This window comes from Zonotrichia albicollis, chromosome 1, assembly GCF_047830755.1.
Source record: "Zonotrichia albicollis isolate bZonAlb1 chromosome 1, bZonAlb1.hap1, whole genome shotgun sequence".
NCBI classification, from domain to species: domain Eukaryota; kingdom Metazoa; phylum Chordata; class Aves; order Passeriformes; family Passerellidae; genus Zonotrichia; species Zonotrichia albicollis.
This window is the reverse complement of record NC_133819.1, coordinates 8,711,354-8,727,770: the sequence shown is the minus strand read 5'-3', so window position 1 is coordinate 8,727,770 and position 16,417 is coordinate 8,711,354. Positions and strand designations below refer to the sequence as shown.

At 36.9% G+C, this 16,417-nt stretch overlaps 1 protein-coding gene across 2 annotated transcripts in view; it reads left to right on the top strand.

The window, feature by feature from the left end:
• The window catches only part of LMBR1 (limb development membrane protein 1), a 66,999-nt gene that overhangs the window by 24,657 nt on the left and 25,925 nt on the right, over positions 1-16,417 (top strand). The gene's annotated exons all lie outside the window — the stretch shown is intronic.

Sequence of the window (16,417 nt, the reverse complement as noted above, 5' to 3'; positions counted from 1 at the left end):
AAAAGGACTCCTTAAAAGCCATGTGTACTAAAATAAAGAAAATTACTTTTTTTCTGTTCTAAATTACATGATTCAATCAAGGTTTTATTTTTTGGAAGATGATTCTTTTGGGATGTTAAGAGGAAAGAAAGTTCAAGAAATGCACTAGAAATAAAATAATTAGAAAAAGGACAGGTTTATTGCTAATGGGGAGGGTGGTTAAATAACAGATGACCCTGAGAATGCAAGCTTGATTTGTGAATTTTAAAGGTTACAGACATCCCAAAAAAGGTTCAAATATGGTCAATATTAAAAGTGATATGTTAAAAAATGTCTTAAAATATTCAACTTAGTTAAATATATTCAGGTTGAGAGGGCTGAGTATTTAATTGAAGCAGGGAACTTTGCAAAGCCATTTTTGAACAGTAAGATGGTAATGATTGTAATAATACATGAACTAAAGAAATACAGTGAAAAATTACTATAATGGGAGGCATATCAAAATTAATTTCAAATCATAAATATCCAGTAGATTAAACTGGAATAACTGTCTGGGGACCAGTTGTAGCACTTTCCCATTAATCTTTATCATCCACATGATTATACTTTTGTTTTTAATGATACTGCACTTGAGGGAATTCTGCTCCCTTTGGATGACAATTGTCAGAAAGCAAAGGGACTTGGAAAGTGATCTTGAAATCTTCAGAATAAAATGAATTAAAGATGGATACGAAAGGCTATGGGTCACTGAAGCATGGCATGGGATGTAAAGGCACAAGGGGATAATTGTGTTTGGAAGGAAAACATTATTCCTGGTTACATTGACAGGAACTGGCATGAAGGCAGTGAAGTTACCATTTTGGTCCTTGTTGGGATTAGGGAAAACTCAACTGAAATGCTGCTTTCAAGTTGGGATTTTTGGGCTCACTTGAGAAAAAACAGAGGACTGCAAAAAAAAAAACAAAAAAAACTTAGGAACTACTGTGTGAAGGAATATTTTAATTCATAGAGAATAATGTGGAGAAACAGAGACTTTATTCCACAGCAGAAGGTACTGGTGGATTACAGCCATGCAGCTGTGTTAGAGAACACCTGCAGGGCTGGCCCAGGTGGTGTGTAAATGTTGGCTGCTGTCACCTGGGCTGGGCTGGTGCTGCTGCAGCATTGCCCAAACTCAGAAGGACCCAGGTCACTTCACTTGTGAGTTTGGGTGACCAAACTAATGCATTCAGTTTCCAAGGAGCTGGTGATGGGCTCCTGTGTTTAACTCATCCATCTTGGCTGGAAAACACTTTCTGTTCTTCTTCATTCACCTCAGGTATCTACAGCTGAGACGTTTTAGCCACTCTGTCTTTCGAATTTTCTTATGGAGGCCGCTCCATTTTCCTTTTGACACTTAAGTATCTAGCCACAGCTGATATTTATCTTAAAAATATATTAACTGATTTCAGTGGGGTCTGTGTTTCCTGCCATCCAACAAAACCAAGAATTCTCTCCATTAGCATACTGCTAAGGTCCTGCTGCTGATAGAGCTCTGTTGGCTCCAACACATGCTTTGTGTATCCCAGCTACATAAAATTTGCACTTTATATGAAACTTTTAATAGTTAATGTGTTACTTTCTTAGGTAGTGGCTATCAATAAACCCCATTCAAGATCAATCAGATCACCACTACACATTTATGCTTGAGAGTATTTGTGAGATAAGATGGGTTGGATAGAACCATAATCTTCTGCAGATGCCAGGGAAAAGATGATTTTTTGTGCTTTGAAGTTTGCTTCTTCATGGGGGCAGATGAGATCAGATTTTAGTATAAAAACCCACCTATTGAAGGGGAGGAAATTGTGTTTTGTGTTTTTGTTTTTTTTTTTTTTTTTTTTTTTTTTTTTGTTTTTACTTTTGAGTTCTGAATGTTTTTGGAACATCCCATCCCAGAAGCCAAGTGTGATTATTGCTACAAATACTCCAGGCCTTTATGCAATGTCTGATCTGTTTCACTGCTCTGTTTGAAATTCTCCAAAATGGATGGAATTGTTTTGCCAGTTTGGAGTGAGCCTTGAAGCTGCTGGTCAAGATTCAGGCATTGTTGGATGTTGTAATATGAACATACCTTGTCCTTGATTGCTTTTCTTGGAAAGTAAATGTCAGATGGCACTTCTGGACTAAGGTGATAGTTAAAATTAAATCTGCTGTTCTTTTCAGATGCTGATATAGATAGAGGGTTCTACTTGTAATAATTTCTAGATATGTTTTAAAGAATTATATCACATAATTGACTAGAATCTGGGAAAATTCATGATTAATCAAACTCATGGTTACATGTAAGGTTTTCAGTTCTAGCATCTGCAAAGGAAAGGTATTTCCCATCAAGTTTTACTTTCAGTAGATTTTTGGCATGTTTCTTACTTCTTTTTCAAGAAGATTTTGAGACTATGATTACTTTGTAGAATTTTGGTATTTGAACAAATTATTTTGTGTACATTTTCAAAAAAAGTCATATTTTGTCATTCACCACATCAAAGTAATGGACCAGAGAGATAAAAGATTGTTCAAATGCTGTTACTGTTCACTGGAAAAATCAGATTTTAGTGATCTCAATTTAAAAGAACATTTCATACATTTGGCAAAACTTACAGCATTTAAGAGAGGAATGATCTACTGTAAATGTGAAGACATTCAGTAAAGAGGTTTGGCATGGATTTAATCTTTCAGTTGGGAGTTGGGAAAGCAGTTGATTCTAGATACTCAGCTCAGATAAAAGTTTGGATAAAAAGACTCTTCCAGTGGAAGCTTTTATGCAGGTCATTTTGTCATTGAATTGCCTTCACCATGATGATTAAATAGGTCACTTGGGATATAGGTATGTGCACTGAAGATTGTCTATTTGAAGGTCTTAATATGTCAATTACTTGTTGGACTTCCATAAAAGTTTTGAAAGTGCGCAATTAAAAGAGGTTCATTCCTGAAATTGAAGTGATTTTTTTATATTTTAATGGATGTCTTTGCTCAGATTAAATAGCAACAGTAATTTTAGTCATTATCACGTGTGGGTCTGACTCCTGAAGGTTTTAGCCATCTGTTTGTTTATCACACACTGTGCTGTGAAAGTTGATTTTGTGTATTGACTGTAATGTGATTTTTTTTTTTTTTGCAAGCTCTGATATTTCAGATAGCTGATAAATGACTGTTGTGAGCTTTGTATAACTTTTCATTCCCTGTTCCTGAGTGGTAGCATTGCTCCCTTAACTGTTCTGAATCAGGATGGGCTTGATTAACCATCTTCCAATTTCCCATGGCCATTTTGCCATTTTCCCTGGCTGCTGCTGTACTTGCTAAATGGCTCATGGCCTCTTTTAGAGGCTCACTTGGCTTCCCCAGGGCAGCAGTTTAAAACAACCAAGGCCTTGCATAGTGTGCAAAAGAGAGAAATGGGGAAATGAGTGATGGCCATGGATGGATGCAGTGCTGCACTGGAGCTCAGGCTGATTCTCTGCTGGTTGTTGATGAAATCCACTCTGTGAGTTCAGAAAGGGCATTTTGGGCCTGAGGGGGCTAGCCATGCCCTTCTAAAGAGCTTAAATGCTGCTCTTTGCTCTTGTTCATTTCTATTGAATGGCATTTGAACAATTCTGATGCCAGGACAATAATAATAATAATCCAGCCAGTACTGGAGGTGTATAATATACATATGTGTAGATATGTGTGTCTGTGTATCTGCCATGTGTGAATGTGTGAACGAACACACATTTTTGTGTGCACATGTGGATTGGATTTTTCAAGACTTTGAATCATAATACATTGCAGCTTAGCCAGTGCTGCTAACTGAGCTGTTGGTGTACCTGAAATCACTTAAATCTCTTGCATCAGTATTAAAAACTCGTTTACATCTTTCTCTCTGTTCTTCTTGTCTTCTTTTGTAGAGACTGTGCATAAAGTTGTGTTTCTTGTTTAGGTAATCTTTTAGTTCTCTGTCACTGATGTGCTCAGATTGTAGTTATGAAACAAAGTTGTCAACAGTGTTTCTTAATGTCAGAATTAACCTCATTCTTTATCATTCCCTCCAAAAAAGAAAAATTGTGCTATTTTCAGTTGAGTAGGTCACAGTGCTGATGTTTCCATGTGTGGTAACAGACTGCACAGAAAATTACATGTGTGCTGCTGTGTGAGAGAGGCAAACATTTTTGAGGAGATAATTGCCATACCTTTTCTTGACCTTTAAAATACGACCTTTCTCTTGATGTAACTTCAATGGAAATTTGTATTTATTTGAAGTTGACAAAGAGAAGGATGTTTTGGAGTAATTTCCTTTAAAAAAATACAAATAGTGCAATTTACTACTGTGAGAAACTGGAAAAACTAGGTATTGCATAATCACAAGTGTAGTTTTAAAAAGGCTTTATGAAGTATATTACCTTAATACTGATCTTTGAACTTGTAGTCATAGCATAAAGTTTAACATGAACGACAGCAACATCCTGACCAATTATCCAAATTATCCAGACATCCCAAAATGTTCAGAACACAACACACAGAGTCTGTGGATTAAGAGGTTAACTCCTGGAACATCAAAAGAAGTGCATGATAATAAAAACAAATAGTACAAAAATTTGAGGTAACTTCCTTGCTTAATTAATTAGGTAGGCCAGGTGGAAGCGAAGAGGCCAGAGCTGGTGCTCAGAACGTCTATAAAGCTGAGCAACATGACAGCACAATGGAGGAGGAACAAAGATTTTTTTAATATACTTCTATCCTGTGTCACAGTTTGAAATTGTCCTGGTTTATGTCCCTTTTGGCAAACTTACATAAAAGTGACCCTGTACTGTATTTTATGACCAGATGACTTTTTTCCCAGTGGCTAATTTGTGTCAGACCCCCATCTTAAAGAGACACAGAAATGAGTAGGAAGTCCAAGCCAGTTTGTCTCAATGAGCTTTCATTGCATGCTTTCATTATTTTTGCTCGTTTTTGCCACTGATCATCCATAAATTGTTGGAAATGAGTGATTAAGGAAGTGCTGCTTAGTGTTAGTGGCACATGCACATTCTTGGTATGTTTTTTGTGGGTGAGAGGAAATCGTGTACTGCACAAACAAAAAGGAAAACTCCTGCTGGGAACCTTTCAAGGAAATTTAACTTGCGTAATGTTTTGATCTTGGTGTTTATTACAGAAAATAAGAGTAATATTTCACCAGCTATTGTTATGTGTCAGCTAGCCTCTCCATCTGCTTGCCTTTTCCTTCATGGCTCTTCCCAAATTCTCAGTTTATTTTAATAAAAACACCACTTAAAAATGTAGCAGTTTGTTGATCTGCTGAAGGCAGGTGAGCTGGACCAGTGCTCAGAACATTTATTGTGTTGTGCTTGCTACTGTATAAAGATTTGGCTGTTGTGGCTGCAAAGCCCTGCCTGTGTCAGCAGCTGCAGCTTAAACTGAGCAGGGGATGCAGGTTCCTCACAAAATAGTGACATGCAGGGGTTTCTGCTTTTAGAGGCAGATTTCTTCCCTTCATCTCTTTTAAAAGTATGTTTTTTAAGTAAAATTATTTATTTGGGGAGAGGGTGACAATTGAAGCTTTGCAAAAATACTGTTATTAACCATTTTGAAACTGCTTTTTCTGCTGTACTCTGTTGTTAGCTTGCTGAACAACCATAGTGTGTATGTCTTCCATCTCCTCAGTATTTTATTTGATCCACTTTATTAATAGCAATTACTTTTCCTGATCATTGCACTATGAAATAGGGCTGAACTGAGCTTAAGTTTCTGATGTATTGTGTTGCAGTGCATTGTATGTGCAAAATTCCAGGTAACTAAACACAGTAATAAATACAGTGAAAAGTGACCATGCTGCTTTTTTATGTATTGGTGTGTGTGAAAATTCTAATTTCTGTATTTTTCCTTACAGAAAATCTGTACTCCCAGCTTTGCTGTTTGTACCAGTAGAGCTTTGGTACAACTATAGGTGTAGACTACTGTAAAAGACATTTTACAGTGTGATGACAATGTAGGAAGTATGTTCAAAGTTAGCTTTGAAGCATTTACATTTAGAAACTTTTTCACTTCTCAAGCAGATTTCCATGGAAAGAAATTGTTCCTGTATTGCAAAACACTGGAAAATAAGTGGAAGTTCTTTCCAATATGAAATTATCTCTAATTAAGATTAGTTTTTAAAATTTGCTGTGATTTTTCTGTAAAATGGATTTGGAGAGTTCAAGAATCTTGAACATTGTTTGCAAACAGTATTTGATTGTGCTTTATGCTTATTCTTCCTCTGACTGCAGTACCCACAGGCCACTGTGTGTATGGCTCACCAAATAGTCTTGAGGTGCCCTGATGACAGTGGATGTTTATTTGGCATTTAAACTCATATTTATTTGTCTATAAAATCATTTAGCATGAACTGAGACTTTAGTGCTCTGATCTCTATGGAATGTTTACTGGTATGTAACTGAATTATTGTACATTATATTACAACCCATTTACTCATTCCATTAGTAATGCCAGAGACAAAAGTTGTTTAATCAGCCACATCAAAAGCAGCTGTTTGGGTTTGTATTTTTGACATAAGTGAACATGTTAAGTTCAGATATGAAGTCCAGTTTTTAAACTGGAGCCCTTTAAAATGACATCACCTAAAATTTATTAGTTTGTTGTTTAGAAACGGATCCTGATAATTCTGGAATTTTGATTTGGAAAGTAGCATGATCATAGTTTTTCCTTCTCCTAATTAAAATAAAAGTATACTTAGCTGACAATTGTACAAGCCCATAACATAATCTGTAGGATGTAAGGTGCAGAGTTAAGGACTGTATTTAACTGTAAATCTTGCATTAAGGATGGTGCCTATCCTGAACCTTTGTGTGGTTGCTGCTTCCACCAAAGTCTCAGAAACAGCTTGTGCATGGCTAAATGTAGAATGTGTTTGTAATTTGTCATGTAGAGGGTAGCCCCATCTAATACTAACAATGAGAAGAGCTTATGGAACAGCTGGGAAAGGAAAATGAGAAGGTTTATAACTTGTTAGCATGTAACATTGACAAGTGTCACACTAAACTCTGAAAGCATGGTAAAATTGCAGCTTTACGCTACCAAGTACTTCACTTACACTTCTGCAGAGAAAAAAAAATATTCTTACCTTACAGGTATATATATATTAGCAAATTAGAGTCTGGTGAGTGTTTGGCCTGTTTTTGTGAATCTGTAACTCTACTGTAGATTAGTGTAAAAATGAAAATACCTTTGTAAAAGTGATGTCTGCTGTCCTTTCATAGTGGCTGTAAGAGCATGAAAATTACTACAGGTAAGTCAAAAGAGGTTGGGAATCCTGGTTGTGTTATTTTTTTGTATTTCAAAACACTTTTTTTTTTTTTTTTGGCCTAAATGTCTGTATTTAGACATTTAGTATCAAAGGCTGTGCAGGATAGGTAAATAACATCCATGTATTTGTCAGCTTAAGGCCATACCATGTTTCACTGAGAGTGAGATAAAAAGAAATTCAAGAATCAGTGGCCAGGAGAGAGGAACTTGTTAGGTGAGGAATAATGGCTTAATGTGAATTTGGTTTTGTAGATATATAAAATATTTTATCAGATTTTTATAAGATTTCTTGCTTAAGTCAGTATAGGCAAAAATCTGCCTTTTTATGTTAGCATAGGAGATTGGTGGTTTGTTGAATTGAAGTAACAGTTCTGTATCTGGGGACAGCTGAGGGGGAAATAAGGCAATGTTGGTTGTTGCACACATTGGATCAAGATGTGATGAGATGTGATCTGTGCTCAGTTTCATTGAAGTAGTTAAATGTCAGTTGGTTGCTTCCATAAATTAGATGGTACTTCGTTTAAAGAGGCCTCATGGAAGGTACAAAAAGTAGGCTACCAGGAGATAAGCTGATGGTAAAGTTTATTTGGTGCAGCTTTTCTGCACTGGCTGCCTCACTGCCACTTCGTTATCTGGGCAGGGGTTCAGCCTTTCTGCAGCTGTGAATGGACCTGAGATTATAATTACTTTTTTTGACCAATTTTGTAATGTAGATAGAAAATCAAAATGTGTCAGGTTAGTTTGTGTTCTGGCAGTGTTTTAATATATTTGAGCTGTGGAAATTCATAGTTGAGCTGATGATGTATTTTTATCCCAGTATCACTAACAGCAAGATGAACCTAGTATTGTTGGTAATATTGGGATAAAAATACTGCACAAAGAAAATGGTGTTATTTTGAAAAGTGGTTTTCTGACTGACTTCTCTAGCATGCTGTGAAAACTGCATTAAGTGACACATTATGAGTAGACAGAGGCATCAGTAAAATGCCTCACTTTTGGAAGCCAGCTCTGGAGCATTAGTTGTTCCACCTCACCCCAGGCAGGAATGGGCTGCATCTCTGAACTTTTGTGCTTTCCCCACGCCCACATTGCCCTGAACTTGCACGTTTGTGCTGTATGTAGCAAGTTTGTGCTTTGCAGAATTTCCACAGCTTCTGCTAACAGCCTTAACACGTAGCTGGAAGCCTGCAAATGGAATAAGAGAATATTTTCCTTTGCTGCTCTCTTACTGGATAAATTGAGGGGTTTTTTGCAGTTTTTGTTTGGTTTTAGGATAGCCTACAGAGTTCTGCACGAGCAAAAATGTTAAAACATGTTTAAACATGTAAAATACTTCTACTACTTGTAAAGTGTACAAATGGTACAGCTCCCAATGCTATGCTTGAATCTCTTATTTTATCACTGATGTAAACTGAAGCACTGGCTTCTAAAATATTCCTCTTAAGACGCTTATTTTTAGGCAGAAATAAGTAGCTTTTAAATTTAGTTTGGATGGAGCATTCTTAATACCCGCTATAGACCCTTCTCTTTGTAGTAAATGATAGCTGTGTATCAAAAATCCAGAGATGTATTTTTTAAAATTATTTTACTTATCAGTTTATAGTAAAATTCATGTAACAATTTAATTTAAAACTGAAATGTTTCATGGAAAATTTGCCATCCTTTGGGAAGGAATTATTCACACATGCAAGATCCCTGAAATAGCTGTGATCCAGACCCCTTTCTTAGTCAATGGAAACAGGCAAAGAATTTGGCATGTCTGAGTTTGGCATATCTGAGAGGCACACTGCCTTCAAGAGGCAATGTGGGCATCTTCCCATCTCAGTGTGTTTGGATTTATTTCAATAAATGGTCAGAAACATTCAATTGATTTGCTGTTAGTTTTAGTTGGAGGATATAATTTATTTTATAAAAGTGGCTGGTTTATGCATGAGGACTGTCTTATTAAGATTTGAATATTTAAATGTTTCCACATTAGTCAGGGTCTTCATTTGAGCCTCCATTGACATCAAGTAGTGGCTGTTCAGAGCAAGCAGAACTTTGTCTCTATTTTAAATCTATTTATGCACTTTTGTTGCTTTATAATAAAATTTAAAAATGCTTTACAGATTTACTATAATTATAATTTTAATTCACAGAAGAAAATTTCCAGGGAATTTTATATTAAAAGTTGAAAGGTTTAATATAATTGTCTTAATCATTGAAAGGCAATAAATGTTTTTCTAATGGATTTTCATTTATTAAATGAAACTTTACTAGGCAGATACCACTTGTCATTCCTTCTCTGAAAGCAGTGGGTTTTTGATCCTTATAACCATGTGATATTTAGACCTGTAGTCTGTATTTTTTATTTAATATTATTAAAATTACTTCACGTTATGGGTTACTCTGTATTAGGAATCACTTATTCTGAACTGACAAGGAAGGAGCTTACACATCTGTAGTTAAAATCTGTGAGGCAGACTACAATTTTATTTACAAAGGAGGGGAGGGGGGAAAACCAAAGACTCTCCCATCCCTGTATTTTGTTTTTTTGTACCTTTTTCAAGAGTTTCCCAGCTTATTAATGGGAACTTCCAGCATTCTGGTGCTTTGGCCAGTTCCTAGAAGTTCCTTTCTTCTTGGGCTTATTCACCCTCTCAGGGCATTAGTAATAGACATGACTTCAGGGGATTTGCTTTTGTTTTCTTTATTTATTTTAGAACATTAAAAGTGACCTTTGTGCTTGTACATGTCATTTGCTTTTGGTAACTGTCTTCAGGGTTTCATTCTGCCAAAACACAATCACAAATTCCAAGTCTTAATGTTACTTATCTTAGTGCTCTGCCAAGCTACAAAGAAGTTGGAAAGCATCTATTTGTCTTCCTATCAGGCCAGTCTAGCAGGAAAGATTCTTTCTGATCCAAAAGTAAATGATTAGAGGGAGACTCACAGTGTCAGAAATCCCACAGCTCCATGTTGTTGTTGCAGGTGACATTGGAAAGTCTGGGAAATTTGGAAGGTGGAGGGAGTGGATCATCTCAGAGCTAATTAGTGAGAGCCGGGCTAGTGAATGGAACAACAGAACAAATTCTGAGGGAAAGGGGTAACACTGGGACGGTGACCATTTTCCTGTGATTATCTTTTCATTTCTCATTTCCCTTCTCCCCAGAAGGTTTGGGTTGGATGTTCACAGCTCTGCGTCCATCCCCTTTAGGGTGCACTGCAGCAGGGTACTTGTGTGCATCTGACAGCTGTAGGTTGTGATTATTTTATTCCAGTTACTGTCTGCTTGCATTTTGGCTGCTGTTTAGTTTTTCCTCATTTTAAGAAATTGCTATGTATTTGTATTCTGGTATGTATTCTGACACAAAATTTGTAAGCAATAAGACTTCAAATGTACTATTTCTCTGTTAGGTTTACAAGAGTGATGCCTAATGTGGAAGAGCATCTTTGCTTGAGTTATTTCAATCCATATATTTGAAACAGCACCTTAACTGCTAGGCAATAAATGAATCCCACCTTATCATTCTCACTGGAGTCCATCTTGCATTGGATAATTAAATAGATCCTAGGGAAAAAAGTGAGAAAGAATTGTTTTTTATTCTGGTCCCAAGGACTCAGATCTTCAAGGAGTTCTTGGTTCTTAGGTTATTTCACTGAGTTATTTGTGTGCAGTGGTGTCATCAGCATAATTTGGACCCCAAACTATGTTATAACATTGTGGTTTGGATGCTCCTCTGAGACACTGACGAAGGGAGCATCAGTTTTTTTGGCAGAGGAGTCACTGCAGAGTGTACTGGATCCTGAATAGGTGGCCTCCTCCCCAGGCTATTAAGTAAAGACATCTTTTTCTTGAACTTCAGGGATTTTTGGTCCTTCACTTCCAACATGTCTTTAGCCAGTACCCAAAGAGATAATTTTGTTTTTTTTTCCAACAAAACTTTAATTTTTCTGGGTTTTCAGAATTATTTGGATTTTGTTACTTAACCTGTGTGGCTGTTAAGTTTGTTCAGTGTTTTGGCTGCCTACTCTTGCTCCATTGACAGCATGGTAACAACTGTGAAACCATTAGAGAAAGGATACTAACAGAAAAATCAGCTGAAAGTTGCTGGGAATGTTTTATGACTGAATTTTTCATGCTTGTATTGTGTAGAAAATAAATATAAGCTTTAAAATAGACTTGTGACTTGTGATGATGCGCATTTTAATCTTAAAATCCCTGTAGGCTGTGAAGATTCTGTGAGGGAAGAGGAGGTGTGGGGGAAGACACAGTCAGTGATATAGTCTGAAGTATTTGGTTCTTGTATGGGCAAGGAAATGTTGGTTTTCTTTTTCCCCTACTTGAATCTGATACCTGGATATATTACTTCTTGATTAAAATTTCTTACCTTGCTTCATGAAGGTTCTGAGTCATTAGCAGCTACATTTTTAAAATGAACTGATTTTTCTTAAAACTACAGCATCTGTTTTTGACTTAATTTGTGCAGTCTCAGGAGGTAGTGACCCCTTGACCAAATATCAGTGTGCTAAATGTGGGATGTGTTTAATGCTTCCTGATGCAAAGTTGTTCTCCTTCACTTATTAAAAACTTGTTTGTGGACTGCCTTGAATTGGTCGCAGCAAGGATTGCTCCAAGTCTGGTGTCAAACCATAGAAAGGGGTGAAATGCTTGACACTCATCTCTTCACTAATGCTAACAAATTGAGAAAGAGGGGGTGTCACATGCTAAAAGTGTAATTGGGGTTAATATATAACATCCCCAACCTCATACCCAGTGAAATCCTCCCTTTTTTAGTGCCTCCACTTCTCCTGCAGATGTTATCATGTGTGTTTGCTGCCATCAGCCCCTCACTGAACAAATCTGGAGGTTACTAAGGCTCCTTTCTGTCACGTGAGAACAATGGGCCTCGTGTGTACTTTAAATGTGCCACGATTGCAGAAATGTCTCCCAGGCTTTCCCCATGGGTCAGGGCATGGTGGAAAAAGTGATGTTTACCTACCTTGCAAGAGGTCAAGATGTCCAAGCAGAACTGTGTTCACATATTCAGCGCCATAGAAACGTAGTTAGAACTCTCTGGTTTTGTGTGTAACATGTAATTTTTATTTCATTGATGATAGGGTGTTTTATTACTTTTTTCTTGCACAGTTTGCAACCTGATTAAAATGTGGAATTAATAAAAAGCATTCCATGTCCTGAATTAGCAATGTAGATCCAAAAATGTCCCTTTTATAGGAGCTAATAATATGTTCATCAAAATCTCTATAGTCAGGTAATGTACCAGCAAAGAAATGCTTTTTCTTAAATTAAGGATGGTGCTGTAGCTCTTTGACTTTAACAGGAATTTTGCCTTATGCAAAAAGAGATAACATACTGAAAGGTTTTCTGATCATCAGCATTAGAACAACAGACCTCTTGGTAAATATCTCAATGTATATGTTAAAATCCATATAGCATTAGACAGCATTAAAAACTATGCTTAAAATTAGAATAATATTTTTAGAAGAAGAATATTTTTCCTCACCATATGTTTCTCCTCACAACTGGCAGAGTAAAAAATCAGCAACAAATGGCTCGATTGCTTTCATTTATTTAATAATTCTTTAATGAAAAATAACATCTTGTGATTTTCTGGCCCAGGTTGTGCCACATTACTTTCCACAGTGTCTCTCTTGGAATATGGTGCATGTCTTAGCAATACTTAGCATTGCTAGAATGGCAGTTTTCAGAGATTTCCTTTTAAACTTTTCAGAGGTTTCATGTGGCTCTTAATGGGGAGAGGAGCAGGCAGGAGGTTTCTTGTGCTGTCCTTGTGAGTCAGGAGAGATCCCTGTGCCCTGCTGGTTGTGTGAGGGGCCTGAACCTGATCGGCAGTGAGCAGGGCAAGGTCTTCACTTGTTACTGGTGCCAGATTAATGGTAAAGCATTTTGTGTTGTTACATTTGTATAATTCAAAGTAATTACAAAATTTAAATGGAGGAAAAAACCACCCAACACTTTTGCCTCCATTATCAAGAATTTTTCCTTTTCTTTGTTGAAAAGCTCTAAGGACCTATGACCACACATGTTCTCTTCTAAAGTGAAACCAGTCTCTAGGTGTTGTGTTGACACATATCTGGAAAAGTCTTAATGTTTTGTAAGTGGCATAATAATCATCCCTCAACACAATTGTACTGCAGGGAGTGGTGGTTTCCTTGGTAGTTATGCTGAGTTGCTTGTATGACATCTGTTATTCCTTCAGGACTGTTGTTGCCATTTGTACTTCATTGGGTTTTTCAGATGAAGAATTACCTTTTTTGGCCATGTGCTGTTTTTTAATATCTTTTGGCTATTTGTCATCTGGGATGAGTTATCTGTGTTAATCATAATAGAAAAGAAGCATGGTATGATTTTGATGATATAGATTAGCAATTAAAAATTTGTCAGGACACTTCTAAAACAATTAAAATCTTTCCTCCTAAAATTAGACTTTTCTGGAAACATGAACCTTAGGCCTGGTGCTCCAGGCAGCATAAGTAGTTCAGGATTAAGCTATAAAAACTTCTGATTGTCTTGACAATTGAATTTTAAAGAATTAGAAGTCTGAGAGTCAGGTATCTCTAAGGCTGTACAAACCACAAGATCCTTAGAATGTGTTTGTAGGACAGCTTTTATTTGTAGGCAGGCCTTGAGAGCTTCAAATGCTCTCTTTTTCCCACTCCCCCCATTAGAGAAGAGAGAAGATGACAGATATTACTGAACTCCTGGCAAGTTGCAGTCTGCTGGGATTGATGTGTTAAATATCTTTCCTGTAATAAAATACTTCACTTGGTTAAGTGCTCATGTTAAAGAAGTTGGTGGATTTTAAAAATATACGGTGAGTGAAAGTGTAGGTGAGCTGTGTGGACTCATAAGCTGTGAAACTTTGAAGTTTAAAAAAATAATTTGTGGGGTTTGAGGGTATAATCTGTCAGTCCTTTTCCCCCAATTTTCTTGATAAATAGCTAAATTACAGTTTCTCTTGGATTAGAGTAATTTGCTTCCAAAAGTTTTTATCGTATTTTTTTTTTAATCTTCCCCAAGAGACTCCTTTACTGTGTCAGCTTGGAAGGTGTCTGACTTCTGCTTAGGGACAGCAGGGAGCCACTCAGGGCATTGATCTGCAGGAGTGGCTTTTGCTTTATGGATAATCTGAAAATCAGCTGGTAGAATTTGTAAGGTGTTGAGTGTGTTTTGTTTTCCTGTTCAGAATTACCAGAGATGTTATAAGCTTGTAGTGCAATGATAGTTGATGCTTTATTCTAGACACTTTCACGTAAAAAGACATCAAAGTGGAGAGCTACTAAAACCAAAATCACTGTTGAGAAAGAGAAGTACTGCCTTCCTTCAAACTGTCAGGTGTTCTTGCTTCCTAAACACTGATCCTGAGTCCATTTTGGGAATGTGTCCCTCTCCTTTACTGACATGCAGGGAAATTGATGTATGAACTGAAGACCAAAGATCAGAATCTTTCCAACACTTCTGCCTTTCTTTTTAGCATGCATTAGTTTTTTTATAATTTTGTTCTTTGTGGTCCAGGTCATCTCTCTCTCCCTCTTGGTGTACACAGCCTTCACTCTTCTCTGCATGTCCCTGGAGAGTAGGAGTAACCCCAGTGTGTACAAAAGTGAGGGTGCTTTCTGAAACTCTTCTCTCTGTTCATGTCACTCTTCATTTTTTTTTTTTCCCTCTGATACCTTCAGGGAGTGTTTGAAGAACCAACCATGCTTTCTATTACTTCATCTGTTTCCATTGATGAAAATGTGTCCTGGTTACAGATTCAAATTTTCTGATCTTAGAGTGATGAATAGTCTTTCTAATAGTAGGCTTTGTTTAGACAAGATTTTTTTAAAAAGGATTGTATTTTTCCAGGTCTTCTTACTTCTCTTATTTCTTTCCCACCCTTTTCCTCTCATGCACAGAAATGTAACCTGAAGTTGTAGCAGTATTCTTAGTGTACAGCAGGGGGTGTGTGAAAGCCCACCACCTTAAGATGCATTTCCATGGACCACTTAATTTTATAATGTCGAGCTTAATTACATTTTGTGTATTTTGTGATTTTTTTTTTTAACTCCTCTAACTTAATCAGGATCCCAGCATTATTTGACCAATGAAAAATAAATGTCAAATGAAAATTTGACTGCCTTAAAATAGAAGTACTCCAGGGGACAGCTTGTATTACTGAAAATGAAGCCAGAGGTTGTCCAGAGAGGTTTTGGAGTCTCCAAGCTTGGAGGACTCAAAATATTCCTGGGCAACCAGGTTTTGGTATCTCTGCTTGAGCTGGGGGTGGACCAGGTGACCTCTGAAGGCCCTTGCCAACCTCAATCATCCTGTGATTCTCCAGAGGTTTTCTCCATTTGCATGGGGGGAAATTTCTGTACCTTTCATTCCTTTCAAATAGCAGCTATTTGGCAAGTACTCTAATGTATGTAAGTATGAACTAATGTGCCTGGAACATTAATGTTTTCACAGGGCACAGCCTTATGGGTGCCTAATTGAGATTAAGTATTTACCTATGTGCTTTAAGTGTCTTAATTTCTTTTTTATCCTGGACCATTACCAAGTATTCATTAGTGTCTATGACAGAATATTTCTATTTATCACTTACTAAAGTTCTTTTAAAGTATTATGATTTCACTATATTTAAATGAGTGTGAATCCTAGTCTGTGTGTGCTGTGCAATATAAAAATTCTTCTGCCCTGAGCAGAATGGAGAGAGTTATCAGTGGTAATCTTCCTGTTCTGCAGAGGACTGGTGGAGGGGAAGAACTGGGGTGCTACAAGAGATCAGTGCTCATGGTGTTAGGATGCCTGGGGTCCTCATTCATGGTTGGATATCAGTGATTATGTAGAGAGCATAATTTTTAGGGTAAATGTCATATAAAGATTACCCTTAAGTAAATGCCTAGTTAAGCAGTGAGCGAAAATGTGATAAAAATAGAAACAATAATAAAGTAAAACAAATTTTCTGCTTTTAACTATCAAGTAGTCCTTGCAATGAAGTATCCCCAAGTTGGGGTGAACCTGTATGAAAAACAAGTTGGATTTGCTGGTGGAGATGTACAAAGAAAAGTAAAATTGTTATTTAAATATCAGTCTGGTAGTTCCTTAATGGCATGGATG